We start from the raw sequence: 12,351 nt of genomic DNA on the forward strand, positions 1-12,351 counted from the left end.
CCTGTTGCCAGGACCTCCACCGCCGCTTATGAGGGGACCCCTGCCAGAACAGGGGGAGGTAGGAGACCCCCGCCAGCCCCGATCACCGCCCCGATCACCGCCGGCAGGGAAGTGATTGGTCGGTCGTTCTGACCAATCAATCACATGATCGTGAGGTGGCACAAAAGGGCATGTCTTACATGATATTTTAAAGGTGTACTCCAGTTGAAAGCTATTTTTTTAAAGAGGTTATCCAGGGGAAAAAAATTCAACTGGCTCCAGAAAGTTAAACAGATTTGTAAATTACTTCTATTAAAAAATGTTAATCCTTCCAATAATTATCATTTGCTGAAGTTGAGTTGTTCTTTTCTGTCTGGCAACAGTGCTCTCTGCTGACATCTCTGCTTGTCTCAGAAACTGCATAGAGTAGAAGAGGTTTGCTATGGGGATTTGCTTCTACTCTGGACAGTTCTCGAGACAGGTGTCATCAGAGAGCACTTAGACAGAAAAGAACAACTCAACTTCAGCAGCTCATAAGTACAGAAAGGATTAAGATTTTTTAATAGAAGTAATTTACAAATCTGTTTAAAGAGCAACTGTCATGAAATTTTGGTGCAACAACCTGCACACAGCCTTTGTACTGTGTGCAGGTGGTGGGTATAGCAATATTTTTACCTCATATTTGCAGGCTTTTATGACTGCAAAAAAGGATTTTATTCAAAGCCACTGACGGTCGGATAGGCATGGCGCGAGGTACGCGATGCCCTGCCACCGCCACGCCCACCCCCGTGGCGGCGACGGGGCATCGCGTACCTCGAGCCACGCCTATCCGACCGTCAGTGGCTTTGAATAAAAGCCTTTTTTGCAGTCATAAAAGCCTGCAAATATGAGGTAAAAATATTGCTATACCCACCACCTGCACACAGTACAAAGGCTGTGTGCAGGTTGTTGCACCAAAATTTCATGACAGTTGCGCTTAAACTTTCTGGAGACAGTTGAATTTTTTTTTCCTGGATAACCTCTTTAAAAACATTTTTTTCCACTGGAGTACACCTTTAAAATATCATGTAAGATATGTCATTTCAGCACAAAAAGCATAGAAATAATAATGCACAGTATTGTAACAGAACACAGTGATGTAACAGAATAAAAATGATGTCCTTTCCTTGCTTCTCCAGTGATCTGCATTAAATCTTCAGTACTTATTCCATAACCCTTATGACTATTTACCTCTGGAAGTAAACAGTTCCTCTCACTTGGTGCGCCCCTTAGAAGCTGCAGTGCCTGTTTTCCTGGTAGTTCCACACATTCATGTATACAAATACTGTATAATTATTACAACATATTGTGCCAGTAACTTAAATAGACCTAAACCAGTTGGTGTAAGTAAATCTTAAAGTGACAGAATGTCACTTCTCCCAATGTATAACTAGTAATTAAAGGCAAGAAAATATCATTGAAAAATCATACATAGTGATCCTAACCTTGGTTGGAGTTTCCCATTATGGCTTTAACCTGGAGAAAGAAAGAACAATCATGAGCCATTCATAGGAACTATAGTTATCATTTAATTGCTTCAATATAGTACCTGATGAATTTTTATTCATTTGGAATACCCTTGTCGTCAATATTATTCCTACTACTAGATTGCTATTATTACCATATATACTCGAGTATAAGCCGAGTTTTTCAGCACGATTTTTCATGCTGAAAACACCCCCCTCGGCTTATACTCGAGTGAACTCTCCACCCGCAGTGGTCTTCAACCTGCGGACCTCCAGAGGTTTCAAAACTACAACTCCCAGCAAGCCCGGGCAGCCATCGGCTGTCCGGGCTTGCTGGGAGTTGTAGTTTTGAAACCTCCGGAGGTCCGCAGGTTGAAGACCACTGCGGCCTTCGACATCATCCAGCCCCCTCTCACCCCCTTTAGTTCTGTACAGTACTCACCTCCGCTCGGCGCTGGTCCGGTGCTGCAGGACTGTCCGGAGAGGAGGTGTCTGGATGATGACAGGGGGGGATGATGTATTTCCCACCCTAGGCTTATACTCGAGTCAATAACTTTTCCTGGGATTTTGGGTTGAAATTAGGGGTCTCGGCTTATACTCGGGTCGGCTTATACTCGAGTATATACGGTATTATCATAATTATTAGTACAGTATGTCCTGAGCTTACAAAACTGATTATATGTACAGCTCTCTGCAGTAAAAATGTAGAATTATACCTCACTGTAACAATTCACATCCTATATTATATAGAAACAACAGGGGTTAAAAACATTTAATAGCACAATAAAAAAAAAGTTTTTACACTATTAGATACTCTCTGATCTAATGTTATGGTACAAAGAAAAACAGAAAACTCATGCAAATGACTCAAAGATTCTAATAAAAACCTTCAAAGTATGTCAACATATTTTCAAACCAATAAAGACGGCTTATACCAGTTGTTTATACATCTTTTGACTTTTTTAATTCATTTTAGTCTAATATATATATATATATATATATATATATATGTATATGTGTATACATATATTAGACTAAAATGAATAAAAAGATTCAAAAACAACTGGTAAAAGACGTATATATTGGCTTAAAAAAATGTGTTGATACATACCGTATTTTTCGCCGTATAAGACGCACTTTTTCTTCCCTAAAACTGGGGGGGGGGGGGAAGTTGGTGCGTCTTCTACGGCGAATACACACCTATCGCTGCGGTCCCTGCGGCCATCAACGGCCGGGACCCGCTGCTAGTACAGGACATCACCGATCGCGGTGATGCCCTGCATTAACCCTTCAGACGCGGCGATCAAAGCTGACCGCCGCGTCTGAAGCGAAAGTGACACTAACCCGGCTGCTCAGTCGGGCTGTTCGTGACCGCCGGGGGGAAATCACAGTGTCCCAAACAGCTTACAGAACACCGGGAGGGACCTTACCTGCCTCCTCGGTGTCTGCTCCGCGCCGGGATCCCCTGCATGGCCGGCGCTCTCTTTCGACGTCATCACGTTGTTGCGCACGCCGTCCCATCATCCAATAGGAGCAGCGTGCGTAGCGATGTGATGACGGCGATGGAAAGCGGGGATCCCGGGGAAGAAGACGTCCGGAGCGTCGGGGACACCACGGGGACGCAGCGACAGCGATGGAGCGACATCCAGGGCAGCAGTGACGGGTCCGGAGCGGCGGGGACACGTGAGTATTACCTCCTATACCAGTGGTCTTCAACCTGCGGACCTCCAGATGTTGCAAAACTACAACTCCCAGCATGCCCGGACAGCCATTGGCTGTCCGGGCATGCTGGGAGTTGTAGTTTTGCAACATCTAGAGGTCAGCAGGTTGAAGATCACTGTTGGGTTCAGAATCTTTTTTTTCTAGATTTTGCACCTTTAAAATTGGGTGCGTCTTATATACCGGTGCGTCCTATAGGGCGAAAAATACGATAATTCTTTGGATTTTTCCAGTACAGTATAGAGATGTAATTTTATATCACAAATCAATATGCTCAGAAGATATTTTCAGTAACACCAAAAAATACATAAAATATAGCAGGGTCTAGGAAGATTGCTTACATACATATTGTTAGGTGAAGTTTTGCTTCAAGTGTATGTGCCCACTTGCACAGTAGCAACAAAAGTGGAATAAAATACCTTATAAAGTAAAATGTGCTTTCCCTGCCACTGGCACTGGTATCTGTAAATGTGATTGTACAGATAACAGTTTGGGGTGCACCCCAGCGCTGTAGATCCCATAAGGCGATTGAGGCAATCACCTCCTATGCACTGCTGCAAGGGGGCACATTGGCCAGAGATGTCCGGCACACATTACTCATGGCAGTGATTCTCAATCAGGGTGTCCTGGCAGGGGTGCCGGGACACTCCGGTGGTTAAAGATGACACCAAAATTTTGTTGAATTTTCCACTCTGGCCCTAACCCACTCACAGTGTGGCATGTACTCCCCTGTGTCACTCCTGTACACCTATATGCCTCTGTACTCCTATACACCTATTAAAAGAAAGGCTGGAGGCAATTTGTGTGTGTGAGACTGGAGGCATTGTGTGTGGTTAAGGCTGGAGGCATTATGTGTGTGGGAGGCTTGAGGCATTTGGGTAAGACAGGAGGCACTCTGAGTTTGTGTGAGGTGGGGCCAGAGGCATTGTGGGGGGGGGGGGGCTGGAGGCATTTAAGTGAGGCTGGAAACATTGTGTGTTGCAGGGAGGCTGGTGGCATTTTTTTGGAAGAGACTGGATGCATTTGTGGAGAAAAGGGAGGATAATGCTGGAAAAATGCAGAGCCTAATATGTTTGTGTTGCAGTTTCTGTGCTAAACAGTTTTGGCTAGAAGTGATAATCATGATGTCCTAGGCCAGATGGGGAAGAAAAGAACCAGAGAACAACTCCAATCAGTGAAGACGTCATTTGTGAGTCACTGCATATAGCATTATTGTAATCTACATAGCCAACAAATGAAAAAATTATTCAGTAGGAGTGCCCCGCAAAAATATAATTTCCGATGGGTGCCCTGTGTCAAAATGGGTGAGAGGGGGCGCAATCTTCTGTTCTCGCCTCGGGCGCAAAAGGAGCTAGCTACAACTCCGGTGCACACACATACATGGCTCTATCCCTCTGATGTTCTCTATCTCTGACAGTACTATAGAGGTCTATGGGGAGTGGGGGTTAGTGCGAATGCTCTAGAATGTGCACTCCCTTGGTCCCAGCCACTTGGAAAAAGATGACAGAAAACACAATACATACAATCATAATAAAACATATACATATTTGCCATTGTTGCATTCATACTGACTCAGAGAATAATAATTACATGTTAGTTTTACCATGTGGAAGAACCAGTGGGAAAAACAGAATTGTTGTTTTTTTTTTTCTTGTATTTCGTCCCAAAAAATTGATTGGTAACGCTATTCAATACATCTCCTCTCAAAATGATTTCTATAAAAACTACAACATATTCAAAACAACAAGGTCTCATACAGTCACGCATAAGAAAAAAAAGTTATGACTGTTAGCAAAAATAAGTTATGTCGCAAAGTCATGTTTCAGACATATGTGCCCCCTAGATTTTTCGAAAAATTGAATCGTCTAAAATTTACAATAAAAAGTGACATTTCTAAAAAAAATAGTTATTTTTAGCGCAACAGTTACGGGGATAAAATGTGCAAAAATATTCTTATTTCTTTGGTAAAAAAATTATTTGTTCATTGTTCTACATCATGAAAAGCGTCATGATTGAGAAGAATATTGACCTCGTTCACATACCTTGTACTGGTGCAGGGAGATTTGTAACTGTTTTGGGCTGATCACCTGCATTTATAGTCAGATAGAATTGTCGGAGGACATGTCATGGGAGGGGAATCCAAAGGGAATCATTTGAAGTGAACATTCAGGTTTCCACTGACATCACACTGTTGTTGTTGTTTAAGCAGGCGTCTACTCCCTAACAATCTGTCTGACAAAGGTCCACAATAAAAATATGGTGAGATAAGCCTCAATCCTCCTAAATGTTTTGTATTAAGATTTTATCATACATCAATGCCTGAGCAACAAATGAACATTATATCTTGCTATAAACATACCTCCTTACTTTTATTAAACAGAAAAAGAGATAAACTAGGCAGCAAGTGCAGGGCTCCACAGTAATATATTTCTTTTTTAGCCATGCCCAATCCCTGCCCAAGCATACCTAATCCTACCCTGCCTCCCCCAGCAGAATGGTGTGAAAAAAAACCTCTCCAGAACACCACCCTTATGCTATGCAGATGACCTTAAAGGGGTAATCCGCTGTTAGACATCTTATCCCCTATCCAAAGCTCCAGGCCGCTGAGGTACCGGCTGCTGCAGGGTGGATTGCGGGGGTCCCGCGATCCCCCCCTGCAGCAGCCGGTACCTCAGCAGCCCAGAGCTAAGTTTTTTCCGAGGCTGATGACGAGCGGTGCAGGGGATGGGGCATCTTCATGTCACGGCCCACCCTCCTCGTGGTTTCATTACAAATCTATGAGAGGGGGCATGCCGCAATGACATCACGATGCCCTGTCCCCTGCACCGCTCATCACCAGCCTCGGAGAAAACTTAGCTCCGGGCTTCTGCAAGGGGGAATCGTGGCGCACCCCCCACTGCGCGATCAGACATCTTATACCTTTGGATAGGGGATAAGATGCCTAACAGCGGAGTACCCCTTTAATTCAGACCCCCAGGTAGGGACAGAATGCAAGAGCTGGCATACATACTGTAAAGCATGGTCCGTGCAAAGGAGGGTGTGGAAGCGTGGCATGGAGTCGAAGACTACTGAGCACTGCTGCACTTTTCACCTTATTTCACTTAATGGTATGGTTGATGTTATCTTTGTAGGCGGATTTTATTTTTTTACATGCATTTTCACCCGTAATTGCCAAAAATGTGTTTGCAAATTTTAATTTTGTGAAGGAATTTCTGATGATTACGGAAAAAATACGCCTACAAATTCTATATAGTGTAAAACCCAACTTTTGGGTATTCTTTATGAGTACTCTGAATAGCTGTATCTACTACCACCAGGGCCAAGACGACAGTTAGGTGAACATAGGCACTCACCTAGGGCACCACTGCCTACCCATCCTGGGAGGCTCCATAGCACTGGGGATTCTAGGGAACTTTCCTTGGATTCCTAGGCGAGCATGCACCAGTTTACACTCCAAATACACCTTAGGCCATACTTGCAGTGGAGCAATGCTGTGTGAGGTGGATCAAAGAAGCCATTGTCTCCTTAACCTCTCACTTACTTCAAACTGCTTTAAGCCTGTGGTCTATGAGAGTCCAGGATCGACGTAGGATTAACATGCCCCACCCATGGCCAGCATGATGAGATGGAATGGTTGTGTTGGACTTAACCAAGAGTTGTATGGACAGCACAGCACTGTGATAACTTGACATAACCAGCATAGCTCCCAGTGCTGTTCATGCTTTTTCCATTAACATCTACAGTAAACTGTAAAACTGCTTATTGGGCTGTTCTTGGAACCCTGGCCGCCTCTAGCAACTTTGGCCATTATGTCAAATATATGTATGGGGAGGGGGCTCATTCTAGAGCTAGCTACATAGGATTTGTTTTTACACAGTATTTGATTCTGCTGAGTTTGCTTTATTCCTGCATTTTGGCATGATTATGTAATAGAAGTGTTAGTCTTTATTTATTGGCTGTGTTCCAATATGTTGATATCACATTACAGCTTGTCTTCATACTTGTATTACATGCCACAGCTCTACAGTTCTTCATTACGATATACAGTTCCATTGTGATTATGTCATCATGGTGTTTGTCTTTTGTCGTAGACAGAGTTCCATTGGGATAGTGCCACAAACTACTTGTCTTTTATCTGACCTCCATTCTGATGATGCCTCAGTAGTGGTAACATTTAGTCTGTTGATGTCACAATAGAGTTTGCTTTAGTTTCTCAGTGGTTTAGTTTCTCATCCTTATGATGTCACAATATTCTATTTGGTAGTGTTTTATAATAATGATATCATAATACACTGTTGCCTTAATGCCATTGTTGGTGTACATTGTTATAATGTAAGAAAAACTATTTGTCCAATCAATTAACTAGGCATTGAAAGTGCATCCTGTACAGTCACCTTTCCATAAGTTCAGACAGTGTGGGATTGGGGGTACCATCTCCCTATGTCCAGATCATCAGAGCCCATAAACACCCCCTTTTAGCATGTGCTGCTTGGTCATATAGAGAAAATGTTATGTACTGATCACAATTCCACCACTCAAGCACAATGTAGTCATTAAGTTATTCTTGTTGTTTTTTTTTTTTTTTTTTTGCTAGTCATCAATTTCCATCATGTGGCACAAAAATATGATTTTCAAAAAATGTACAGAAAGTTTTCCATAAAGAGAAATAAAGCACCTCTGTCAATTTCTATGTACATAAGGAGTAGAGATGAGCGAACTTTTGAAAAATTTGATTCAGCCGATTCGCCGAATTTTCCGAAAAAGTTTGCTTTGATCCGAATTTTTTCGCAGCGAATCTATATTAAAAAAGGCAATTTCTAGCCTACATACAGCCTCAATAGGGGTATAAAACACTTTGCTGTGTTCTTAAATGCATATGGAGTGTGCTGGGGTAGTGAAATAATACTGTTATTCAGAATAACATGCAGATTACCGGCATCGCTCTTAGAATCACTGCCGCACAGCAGCACAATGACAGAGCCTGGTGGTGGCATCAGTGTCAGGAGACCATATAGTGACTGAATGACACAGCGTGGAGGTGTTGGCAGCATGAGGACACCATATAGTGGCTGAATGACACAGAATGGAGGTGTTGGCAGCATGAGGACACCATATAGTGGCTGAATGACACAGCTTGGATGAGGCTGAAGCATGAGGACAACATATAGTGGCTGAATGACAAAGCGTGGAGGTGTTGGCGCCACATGAGGAGACCATATAGTGGCTGAATGACATAGCGTGAAGGTGTTGGCAGCATGAGTAGGCACTAGGCCTTCACAATCCCTAAGATTAAAAGATGAATTTAGAAATTTAAACCCAAGATTTTGGATAGCGGGTGCTACCTATGATAAAATTTGAAATTCTCAGATCCAGGCCTAGCAGCGCCATCAGTAAACCATATATTGCCTGAATGACACAGCCTGGAGTTGGCTGATGCATGAGGAGACCATTGAAATGTCTGATTTTTTTTATTTGAAATTTAAATCAAACTTTGAGTGTCCCGGACCCCAGCGTGTGGGTAGGAAGGACCAAATCTCACAAGCACCCAGAGTGGCATCAGTAAACCATATATTGCCTGAATGACACAGCCTGGAGTTGGCTGATGCGTGAGTACACAGCAGGGCTTCACAATCCCCCCCCAAAAAACACAACAATTTTAGAAATTTTTGAAAAAGATTTTGGATAGCGGGTGCTACCTATGAGAAAATTTGAAATTCCCAGACCCAGGCCCAGCAGCGCCATCAGTAAACCATATATTGCCTGAATGACACAGCCTGGAGTTGGCTGATGCATGAGGAGACCATTGAAATGTCTGATTTTTTTTATTTGAAATTTAAATCAAACTTTGAGTGTCCCGGACCCCAGCGTGTGGGTAGGAAGGACCAAATCTCACAAGCACCCAGAGCGGCATCAGTAAACCATATATTGCCTGAATGACACAGCCTGGAGTTGGCTTATGCATGAGTACACACCAGGGCTTCACAATCCCCCCCAAAAAACACAACAATTGTAGAAATTTATGAAGAAGACTTTTGGATAGCGGGTGCTACCTATGAGAAAATGTGAAATTCCCAGACCCGGCCCAGCAGCGCCATCAGTAAACCATATATTGCCTGAATGACACAGCCTGGAGTTGGCTGATGCATGAGGAGACCATTGAAATGTCTGATTTTTTTATTTGAAATTTAAATCAAATGTAACAAGCCCCCACAGGGCTCATGTGGCCGTGAGATGTAGGCGCAACGTCTCCATTGCCCTGACTGTCCCTTTTTTTTTTTTGTAGCTTTGTTTAAGAACAAGGACGGTGGACCACAAAAAGACATTCTTCTCTAAAGTAATGTTTTCTGAAATAAAGAAGCAGAGTTCATCCATCTCCGTATTATTTTTGACAATTTTAATTAAAAAATCACACACAACAAGTGTTCAATGGTATAATGGTTATTATTCTGGAAAATTCAAGTTTATTACTGAATTGGTGTAGCAGCATGGTCAATCTACTCTGAGGCATCTGGCATTGGTGGCTGGAAATCCAGGCTGATCCATCCCTAATTCATCTTGACAAACGTCAGTCTCTCCACATTTTTTGTGGACAGACGAGTTCGCCTTGGGGTGACTATGGCCCCGGCTGCACTAAACACCTGCTCTGATGGCACACTACTGACCAGGCAGGACAGCTTTTCCAGGGCAAACTCTGCTAGTTGCGGCCATAAATCAAGTTTGGCTGCCCAGAAGTCCAGCGGATCTTCAATGTTTGTTGGCATGGCCATGTCAAGGTATGCCACCTGCTGGTTCAGGTCCTGCTCCATGTCTACCTGCTGCTGATGAGTTGCTTCACTATGCGGGTTAAGAAAGCTACTCATCAGCGACTGTAGACTCAGGCTGCTGCTGATTGAGCTGGTACTGCTCCTGCCACCCCTCCCCTCCCCAGCAGCCATGGCAGTGAAAGGTGAGCGCAGAGGGCCCTCCGAGTCAGACCTGCGAGTGGATGGATCATGTCGCCGATAGGCATTGGCCAACTGACTACTTAGGATCTCTCTGTAGTAGGTCAGTTTGTCCTCCCTCTCAGTGGGTGTAAAAAAGGCCCCCATTCTGGGACGGTAGCCAGGGTCCAATAAGGTGGAGATCCAGAAGTCATCCCGCTGATGAATTTTGACAATTCGGGGGTCACTACGCAAGCAACTGAGCATGCATCGGGCCATTTGTGCCAGTGACTCTGAGGGACTACTTGCCTCCATCTCCACTGCATACTGCCACAGTGTGTCTGGGTCCTCTGTCTCACCTTCCTCATAACCCTCCAGCTCCTCTGGCTGCTCCTGCTCCTCCTCTCCTGTCCGATGACTAGAAACACCGGCCATCTCATCCAACCTAAACTGTGCTCCACTCTGCCCCTTCATCCTCCTCCTCCAGTTCAGCCCCCACAGGACTCATGTAGCCTTGAGATGTAGGCGCAACGTCTCCATTGCCGTGACCAGCCATCGTTTCAATCATTTGTTGTAGGAAATGTAGGAGTGGAATTACGTCGTTCATGCCGTAATCCAGGAGACTTACAAATAATGTGGCTTCCTCAAAGGGCCTCAGCAAACGGCAGGTGTCACGTATGAGCTGCCACTGGTTCACATTGAAGTTACACAGGGGAGTACTCCTATCCGCTTGGATCATCAAGAAATCGGTGATGGCTTTTCTTTGTTCGTATAGTCTGTCCAACATATGAAGGGTGGAATTCCAACGTGTGGCAACATCACAAATAAGACTATGTTGTGGGATACCGTTCTGACGCTGCAGCTCAAGGAAGGTGTGCTTGGCGGTGTACGAGTAGCTGAAGTGCATGCACAGTTTCCTTGCCATTTTCAGGATGTTTTGCAAATGGGGTGAAGACTTGAGGAAGTGCTTGACAACCAGATTCAACACGTGTGCCATGCAGGGCGCATGTTTCCCACTTCCTTGTCGCAGCGGCAGACACGATGTTCTTCCCACTGTCGGTCACCATGGCTCCCATTTCCAGATCTTGTGGAGTAAGCCATACTCGGATTTCTTTACGAATGAATTTTAGCAGTTCCTCCCCTGTATGACTCCGTTCGCCAAGGCAAACCATGTGAAGAACAGCTTGACACCGCCGTGCCCTACACACATGGTACGATGAAGGGCCACCGAGATTTGGACGTGCAGTGGAGGCCGAGGACACGGTGGAGGATGAGGAGGCGGCGTCGCACACTGTAACAGGACCAACTGCCTGAGAGCGAGAGCGTGGAGGAGGAAGCGGTGTGACCTGTCCAAGTTGCTGTTGTGGCTGTGCAGGAACCACATTTATCCAGTGGGCCGTGAAAGACAAGTATTGTCCCTGCCCATAGTTACAGCTCCACACGTCAGCGCTGCAGTGCACTTTTGAACACACCGACAGGCTCAAGGACTGGCCCACCTTCTCTTGTACAAACTTATGCAGGGCTGGTACTGCCTTCTTCGCAAAGAAATGACAGCTTGGGACTCTCCACGTCGGCTTGGCACAAGCCATCAATTCTCTGAAAGGTGCAGAGTCCACCACTTGAAAAGGGAGGGGCTGTAGCACCAGCAACTTGGACAGGAGCACATTCAACTTCTGCACCATTGGATGAGTGGGTGCATACTGTTGTCTCTTGGACATGGCTTCGCCGATGGATTGTTGGCGGAATGGCTGACTAAAAGCGGAAGAAGCAGGAGCATCTGGAGTGACAGAAGGAGGGTTTGACACACAGCTCCCTTCGGCTGAGGTGATGGAGCCTTGGCTGGATGAAGGAGGGAGCAGATGGCCACTGGGTGATGCAGCAGGCTGGACCACTACATCAGAGCCACGGTTATCCCATGCCGCTTTATGGTGGCGAAGCATGTGTTCACGCAGGGCCGTGGTGCCGACATTGGGACCCTGGCCACGCTTCACCTTCTGCCGACATATCTTGCATGTGGCTACATGAACCTCCTCCAGATGCCTGATGAAAAACTGCCACACCGCCAAGTAGCTGATTTTCCCACCTACAGTCCGCACTAATTGACTGCTAATGGCGCCGTCTCCAGGAACCACTGTTCCATTACCTCCCGGAAAGGTAGGCTGCCGCGAAGCAGGTGGTCTCCCCGGGCACGTTTGGCTCCTGAATTTCCGCTTCTGCCACCACGCTGA

General features: G+C 45.1%; 1 long non-coding RNA gene across 6 annotated transcripts in view; it reads right to left on the bottom strand.

Moving 5' to 3' along the window:
* Positions 1–12,351, bottom strand: part of LOC130284571 (uncharacterized) — a 31,426-nt gene that overhangs the window by 5,077 nt on the left and 13,998 nt on the right. For 4 of the 6 annotated variants that reach the window (XR_008847085.1, XR_008847087.1, XR_008847084.1 and 1 more), the window contains exon 3: positions 1,464–1,494. This is a non-coding gene — a long non-coding RNA (uncharacterized LOC130284571). Of the gene's footprint in view, positions 1–1,463; positions 1,495–5,245; positions 5,432–12,351 lie in introns of all 6 variants that reach the window. The other 2 variants (XR_008847086.1, XR_008847088.1) reach the window with 1 other exon arrangement.

Source organism: Hyla sarda, chromosome 8 (genome assembly GCF_029499605.1).
Source record: "Hyla sarda isolate aHylSar1 chromosome 8, aHylSar1.hap1, whole genome shotgun sequence".
In the NCBI taxonomy this organism is placed as follows: domain Eukaryota; kingdom Metazoa; phylum Chordata; class Amphibia; order Anura; family Hylidae; genus Hyla; species Hyla sarda.